The sequence below is a fragment of the Desmodus rotundus genome, chromosome 13 (assembly GCF_022682495.2).
Source record: "Desmodus rotundus isolate HL8 chromosome 13, HLdesRot8A.1, whole genome shotgun sequence".
In the NCBI taxonomy this organism is placed as follows: domain Eukaryota; kingdom Metazoa; phylum Chordata; class Mammalia; order Chiroptera; family Phyllostomidae; genus Desmodus; species Desmodus rotundus.
The window spans coordinates 67873982-67882448 of NC_071399.1; the positions used below are offsets into that span (position 1 = coordinate 67873982).

The following is an 8467-nucleotide window of genomic DNA, read 5'->3' on the forward strand; positions in this document are numbered from 1 at the left end:
TGTAACTGTCTTTCAGAGAATCTGTTTATTATTTTTCTAATTACCTTAACTGTGTGATCATCATTCTAGGTAAGTGCTGAATGATGGTCGCCCCATTCACTGCACAGATTTCACTGATAAAGAGAATTTTAACTGTGACTGACAACAAAGCTAGAAGACTGTTGCAGTGGTTTCATTCCAATACAATCAGGACAGCTGGGCTGTACAGTTTCTTTGACACTCTATGTCCCTCCATTCAAGATACAAGACGGATACCAAGAGGATAGATGAGCAAATAGAAATATTGGATTTTGTAACTGTTAGTTACTACTTTGAAAAAAGTTTACTTTCTAATATTCCAAAACAAAGTCAGTTAAAACACAAGACTTATGTTGACAAAACCCCAACCTACCTTCTGAAGACCAAGTCATCTTAATAATATTTTGGAATAAATATTGAAATCAATCCCCTACCTATATTTCAACTTTTCAAATTAGCTTCATTCCTTTGTGCTATTTAAAACACAAAAAAGTGAAACTACATTTTTAACAAGGTCAGTTTAGTTGCCAGATATTTTGTTAAGGATTTAGAGAAACTTAAAGGACCAGAAGCAATGTGTGGGTCTCATTTCTTTTGCTTCCATGAAGAAGCACCAGCGGTCAAAATGGAGTTCAATCCCTTTGTGATTTCTGACCAGAGCGAGAACCATAAAAGGCATTTTAAATCACCTTTCCACATTCACAGGAAGATTATGTCTTCTCCTCGTCCCAAACTGCTGAGACAGAAGTACAACCTTCGATCCGTGCCCATTCGAAAGGATGATGAAGTTCAGGTGTTACGAGGACATTACAAAGGGCAGCAATTGGCAAAGTAGTCCAGGCTCACAGGAAGAAATATGTCACCTACACAGAAGGAGTGCAGCGGGAGAAAGCTAATGGTACCGCTGCTCTTGTGGGTATTCTCCTCAACAAGATGGTTGTCACTAGACTAATGCAGGATAAACACCACAGAACGATCCTTGAATGTAAAGCCAAATCTTGCCAAGTAGGAAAGGAAAAGGGCAAATACAAGAAAGAAACAACTAAGAAGATGCAGGAATAAAGTAATCTTATATATAACTTTCATTAAAACCTTAAAATGAAAAAAAGGATTTAGACTAATTTTCCATTATAAATTATAAAACACAAAGTAATTTTGGAGTTTGAGTAGAATAATTTATTTTTACAATTTTTCCTCATAGGAAAATACATTTCATAGATTATATTTCAAATTTATATACTTTAAGATTTATCCTCATGTTTTCCACTGACATTCATTTATCTTAACATTTTTGAGGCATTACATAAGTGTGAATACAGCAATCTAATGTAGCTTGCAGTCTAATGAGAGGATTTTAAATTATTATGTTGATAATGTTAACTAAAAACAAGTAAATAAGGTGTGTGTACGTATATCTATCTTCTTTTTATCTATTATCTATCTATCTATCATCTATCTATCTATCCTTGTGAGCTAGAATAAACTGGGACTCAGGCAAATAAATGCAGAATAAATCACAGTATCACTGAATGGCCAATATATCTTCCTTTTAATAAAGGAAGATCATGCATTCCTGGAAAAAGAAACAGCATACACATTTCTTCATGCAATTTGTCCTAGTCTGTTATTTAATTTTCTTTAGCACTTAAAACAAAACTCCTAAGTTTGAACATTGTACCCACTAAATGTTAAATTTATCTATCTCTGCTTTATCTTAATCGCAGTGTCTTGCCTTCATATACTGCAACGACAAGCTACTAGCTACACAGAATTTTAATATGCTATAGAAAGACGGATACTGCATTTTACCTGACACTTTTTATTACAGCAAGATATTTTAGATATTCTCAAAGTTATTTATTTTATGATATAACAGGTTTAGAGAAAAAGTTTTAAAGGAAACCAATCATAAATATCAGGCATTTGGCTTATTATTTTTTGGAGTAAAAACTGTAATTAATCTCTCCCCATTCTGGCTACAGCTGATCCTATTTTCAGAGGGTTTTGGCAGAGTTTATGTAAGCTTTGAAGATTATAGATGTTGTTTAATGAATATTATTTATAGTTTGGGGTTAGTCATTTGCACATGCACTTTATGTTTTTAATATTACTGAAGTCAAAACTACATAAACATGAGTTATCTTTATAAAATGTTCTCTCTGCTTCATTCCTTATGGCAACTTAATGCAGGGATGCTTTATACCACCCCAAGCTGCAAATGTTTGTTAACTCTCAATTATTTTATTGAAGTAAGCAGATTTCTGACAACCATCTGTTTAGAGTGTTCTCATTTCTGCTAATAAATCCATTTGAAAGTGAAATAGTCATTAAAGCGAGGAAGTAAGCACAGCATCTCTGGAAAGTTGAAGCTATATATATATTTTGTGACACATCCTGTGCAATCTTGGTTATAGAGGCATAAAATAAGTGCAAAATTTCTGCTAAAACACACACAAAAAGCTTTATTTATATTGTGGTGTGAATACAAATGCCATCTTTAAAGCCAACTAATTAAGATTATATTTCAGTCTTTAAATTTACAAAATTTGCACTAATATCTGAGAAGGAAAATGAAGTATTTAACAACATTTTTGGCACTTCATTATTCCGGATGTCTCACATTTGCTCCCCTCTTTTTTAACTCTGTATTTTCTTTCCCTAGTATCATCAAATGATGTGCTTTTAAGTGACTATCTGAATAGGACTAATTAATTGTTTAAAATAATATAGAGCAACCTTTCTATTCTGCTCTGCTCAAGTGAATCATCATTGTTGTGAATGATATATACGCTTGTATATATTCACTCTGGAACACGTGACATAAAGTTGCTTGTGGGAATCAACTTGATCACAAATCAATGTCAGCAATGCTAGCAAGTGTCAGCTTATTCAATCTCTTTTGATATTTCAAATCATTGTTTATTTTGTGTTCAATGAATTCTTTGTATAACTTTTGTCTTTCCTAGTTTATGTGCAAATGTATCTGCTAATGTACCTAGATTCCATTCTTTGTTGGTGACTGCCTAGGTTTGTAAGGTTTGACAATGTGATTTTCTTTTTCAGGCTTGTATGTTCTATACTTAAAGCTAGATCATCCCATATATAACCTCCAAATTTGATGAGAAATCTGTCTAAGCATTTTCATTTCATATGTTAACAAATCAAAACAATTTGCCATCTTTTCATTAATAGTTTAGGCAAGCTAGGATGATATGATAAATTCTGTTCAGGGAAACATATCTGATGAAATCAAAATGGCTTTTCTCTGAATAATAGAAGTCTAAAAGGATGGTCACGTGTCCTAATCAGAACATGTGCCTGAACTCCCAATAGAGATCTTATATTAATCTAATCAAATTTCTGCTTGGATCAAATCAGGAGGATGAAAGACCCAACTCTTGGTTCCTTGAGTATGAAAGCAAGGTTGCCTGGGAAATAAAATAGGCATCAGCCAAACAGAACTAACATCCCTGTCATTAAAATACAAGTATTTGTAGTGAGGAGGGTTTAGGGGAATATCATCAAATATACTGATTTTCTAGAGCAGCAATTTTCAACATTTTTCATCTCAAGGCACATATAAACTAATTAATAACATTCTGCAACACACCAAAAATATATTTTTGCCAATTAAAACAGTTATAATTTTGATTCATTCACATCAGATAAGTATTATTGTACTGGCTGTTGTGATTTTTCTTTATCTGACAATCTAAAGAAAAGAGGTCAGTGCCCACGACTAAATATTTGGGTATTGCATGTTTTAGAAATTCTGGTGGCACCCCAGTTGAAAATTATTGTTCTAGAGTCTTCAAGAGAGACAAGGGGTCAAGGTACCGACCAAGGAAGGAGATCATGGCAGAACGTATGCTCTGCTTATACTCGGGGTGGGCAGCATGCAATGCAAGATGCACTTGTACAGTTGGATGATAATCCAGCGATGTATCAAATCAATACCACTCACAACACAAAATAGATATGAGAAGTTTGGGGAAGATAACCAAGAGAATATTATCAAAAAGTTGAAACAGATATATTTTTAGTGTAACTTCACCCACGTTTTACCCATGGGGAGAGAAAGACAGGTTCCATATACCTCCTTGTCTGCCGGTGTTCGCTCCTTTGATGCTCCAATGGAATGTGATCAGACCATCTAGTGCCTTTTCCCATATATTAGAATATTTAAGTCACCAAAGTTGTATGTGCCATGATACAAAATGCCCAAGCATAGCTTTTCACAATCTACATTCTGGTCTGCAAGGGATTATAATTAACTTCACTTTCCAGAAGATTCATACATAATACAATTATTATTATATCACTAATGGATACCAGTTCAGTTTGACTGATGTCTTTTTTATTTTTCAGGCTAGCCTTGTCTTCATATTCAAGGAACCAATGTTCATACATTCCTGATATAAATATAAAGTAGTGAAGTCACTGAGAAAAACAGTATTGTGGTTGCTTAATAAGGTAAAGATGAAATCACCGTATATCTCAGTGGTTCCACACACACACATATGTATACATATATATGTGAATTCTTTTAATATAACAAGTGATGAAACCAAAACTCAGACATATAAGTGCATAAGAATACTATTCACATTAGCCAAAAGATAAAAATAAATGATGGAACAAACATGCATCATACATCTCTCAACTCACAAGTGGATAAACAAATTGTGGAATAGACATATAGTGGAGCATTATGTGCTAATAGTAATAATGAATTATTCATTTCCACATGTATGTTTCATAAACATCATCCTTAGGGAAAGAAGAAAGACTCAAAAGGCCACATATTACGTGATTCTACTCATATGAATATTCAGAAGAATCAAACTTGCAGATACAGATAAGCAATTCATCATTGCTTAACGGCTGGGGGAAGGGAGAACAGGGAGTAACTGCTTAACGGGTACAGGGTTTCCTTTTGAAGTGATAGAAATCTTCTGGAACCACACAGGGGTGATGGTTGCATAACATGGTGAATGAACTTAATGCCTTTGAATTGCACACCTGGAAATGGTCACATGGCCCTGGTTAGTGTGGCTCAGTTGGTTGGAGTGTCATCCCATACACCCAAAACTTGCGGGTTTGATTCCCAGTCAGGTCACGTACCTAGGTTGCAGGTTTTGTCCTGTGTGGAGGCGGGTACAAGAGACAACTGATCAATGTCTCTCACGTTGATGTCCTCTCTATCTCTCTCTGCCTCTCTCTCTCTCTCCCCCCTTCCTTTTCCTCTTCTTAAAGTCAATAAATGTTCCTTAGACGATGATTAAAAAATAAATAAATAAAAATAAAATGGTCAATGGCTCTCTCTCTCTCCACACACGCACACACACACACAATTTTGCCACTCTAAAAAATCTGTCTTATTTTCCTCTGGGTTAAGGAGGGTTCATAAAGAGGTGTGGTATGATCATTTTTCCAGTGTGCATGGACACAAGGTTACAGCCAAAATTTGATATAATCTCTCTTTAATGAACATTTCATGAATCATCCTAATTATCTTATGTTATTTTAGACTCTGAAGTAATAAATGTTTTGCCAGAAATTAAGCTTGTAACCTATACAACCAAAAGTTTATTCAGAACAGTGACTTTACAAGTGAACTTCACCCTTAGTGGACTAGGTAAAATTTAACAACATGGGAAGCCCAACTTTCCACCACTTCTTTTTTATTGGTAGCTCTTTTCATTACATTGGGAATGCCATGAGTACTTTAGTAGAATAATTAGTTGCATGTGGAATAAAAAATAAGCTTGTTTCTGTGATTGGTACTTGGGATGAGTAATGTGGCAAAATGAAGGAGGGTAGAGTACAGTTTTCATGACAAGATAGGATATTTCTGAGAATTTGAACTCTTTCAAACTTAAAGGAAATGTGCACAATCTAATATTCTAGAATATTCTGAGAAATATCATGACCACTTTGTCAAGATTTTCATGATTTCAAATATTTTTGCCAAATCTTATTTTCACTGTATTATTTCTAGGTCAAATATGCCTAAGTTTTCTTTTATTTATTGCTGTTAATATTCCAATTATTTTGTTTGGCTTTATTGTATCTCTTCTTGCTTTACTGGAGATTTTAAAAACATGCCCAAGATATGGTCAAATAACCCAAAAGAAGTCAAGTGTGAAAAAACAGAAGGAAAAAAGCAGAAACAAAAAGTATAATAAAAACACAAAACTAATAACAAGCACATCAATAATTATGTTAAATGTAATTTTTAAAAGCCAATTTAAATAAAAGATTATAAAAATGGATTCAAAAAAATCCAGCTATATATTGTGTACAAGAAACCTGCTTTAAGTATATTAGTAGGTTAAAGTTAAAAATTAGCCCTGGCTGGTGTGGCTCAGTGGATTGAGCACCTGCCTGGGAACCAAAGGGTCGCCAGTTTGATTCCCAGTCCGGGCACATGCCTGGGTTGTGGGACCAAGTCCCCAGTAGGGGATGCTTGAAAAGCAAGCACATGTTAATGTTTCTTTCCATTTTCCCTCCCTTCCCCTCTCTAAAAAAGTAAAAAATTGGAAAATGATATACCACATAAACACTAATATTAAAAAAAACCTGAATTCACTATATAGTATCAGACAGCAAAAAAATGAAATAGAAACATATTACCATGGATAAGAGGGACACAAATTAATGATATAATGATCAAATAACAAGGAAGAAATAAAAATTCAAAATGTGTATGCATCTGAAATCAGAGCTTCAAAATTAAGCACAACTCAAAAACTGATGACACTGAAAAGTGGCAGGAAAAGACAATCACAGCCTGTGACTTCAATATTCCTTTCTTAGGAATGATATAAATTTCACAAAGAAATAGAGGCCTTGATCAACATCATTGGCCTACTAGATCTAATTAACTTCACAAAAAATGGTAGCAGAATGCACATTTCTTTCAAATGCACATAAAATATTCACCTATAATGATCAAACAACAAATTGTAAATAAATAAACTTTAATGTATACAAGGTATATATAATAGAACTAAATTAAAAATCAATAACATAAAAAAATAGAAGAAAATCTCCAATCACTTGGAAGTTACATGGTCTATTCCTAAATAAACCAAAGACACAGAAAATGTTTCAAGAAAAATATAAAATTACTTTGAACTGAACAACTGAAAGATACCAAAAATTTTGGCATGCAGATAAAGCAGTGGTTAGTGGGAAATTTATATCATTAAATTATTATAATAAGAAATAAGGAAGGTTTCAAAATAACAACCTAAACTTTTCACTCAAGAAACTAGAAACAATGGACAAAATACTCCTGTATCAAACAGAAGGAATTGGTAAACATAAGACTATAATCATTGAAACTAACCTCTGCCAATAGAGGAAAATCAATACAACTAAATTAGCTGAATCTTTGAAAAGATCTATAACATTGATAAACCTCTAGCAAATAAGAAAAAAGTGAGAAAGAAATCGTCAGTATGAGAAACGAAAGTCAGGATGTAATTACAGACCGGGCAGTCCTTAACGGTGTGAAAAGAGAGTCCTCCTCACAACTCTGGATACTCTCACAGGCATTAAATTAATGACATTCATGACTTGTTGCTTCTAAAAATCGTCTTGGTCTCATTGTCTTCGTTGGCTTAATTCAAGTAAAATTTAATAAGAATTAATACAAAATTTACAAGATTCTCTAACAGAAAGCGTAAGAGAAGGGGACACTTATCCATCTCATTTTATCTGGCCAGAATTGCCTTGATAATAAAAGCAGACAAAATGCATACTAGAAAGAAGAAAGGGAGCAAAATTATAGACCAATATTACTCATAAATGTAGTTGCAAAATTCTCAACAAAATATTAACTACGTATACCCAGCCTTCAATAGAGTAATGCATCATGATCAAAAGTGTTTTAACATGAGAATGCAAGCATGAAATAATATTCAGAAATCTATCAATTTAACTTAGCCTGAAAGAAGCCACATGATTGCAATTTATACAGAAATTCATTTAATAAAATAAAATATCCATTCACAATAAAAGTTCTTAGGAAACTAGAAATATAAGGGAACTTACTTAACATACTTATTAATGAAAGACAATCATTTCCACTAAGATCAGCAAAAAGATGATGATGTCCACTCTCAACAGGATTATATAACACATTGACTATGTTATCTAGTGTAATAAAGAAATGCTAAAAAATAAAAAAAGATTAGAAAATAAGGAATAATTTTTCTTATTTGAAGATTGTCTATATAAAACATGATGGTTATATAGAAAATACCAAAGATTGTATGGACACACACACAAAAATAACTAAGACATGAGTTTAGCAATATGGCAAGATAAAAGATCAACATACAAAATCAATCTCATTTCTGTGTACAAAAAGTGTGCATTTAGAAAGTTAAAATTTTAAATTTTGCTTATAACAGCCCTAAAACAAGAAACATTGAAGTAT

At 33.1% G+C, this 8467-nt stretch overlaps 1 pseudogene; it reads left to right on the forward strand.

The window, feature by feature from the left end:
• The first annotated feature begins 643 nt into the window (after positions 1 to 643).
• LOC112310911 (large ribosomal subunit protein uL24 pseudogene) lies at positions 644 to 1080 on the forward strand (annotated as a pseudogene).
• The last annotated feature ends 7387 nt before the right edge of the window (positions 1081 to 8467 follow it).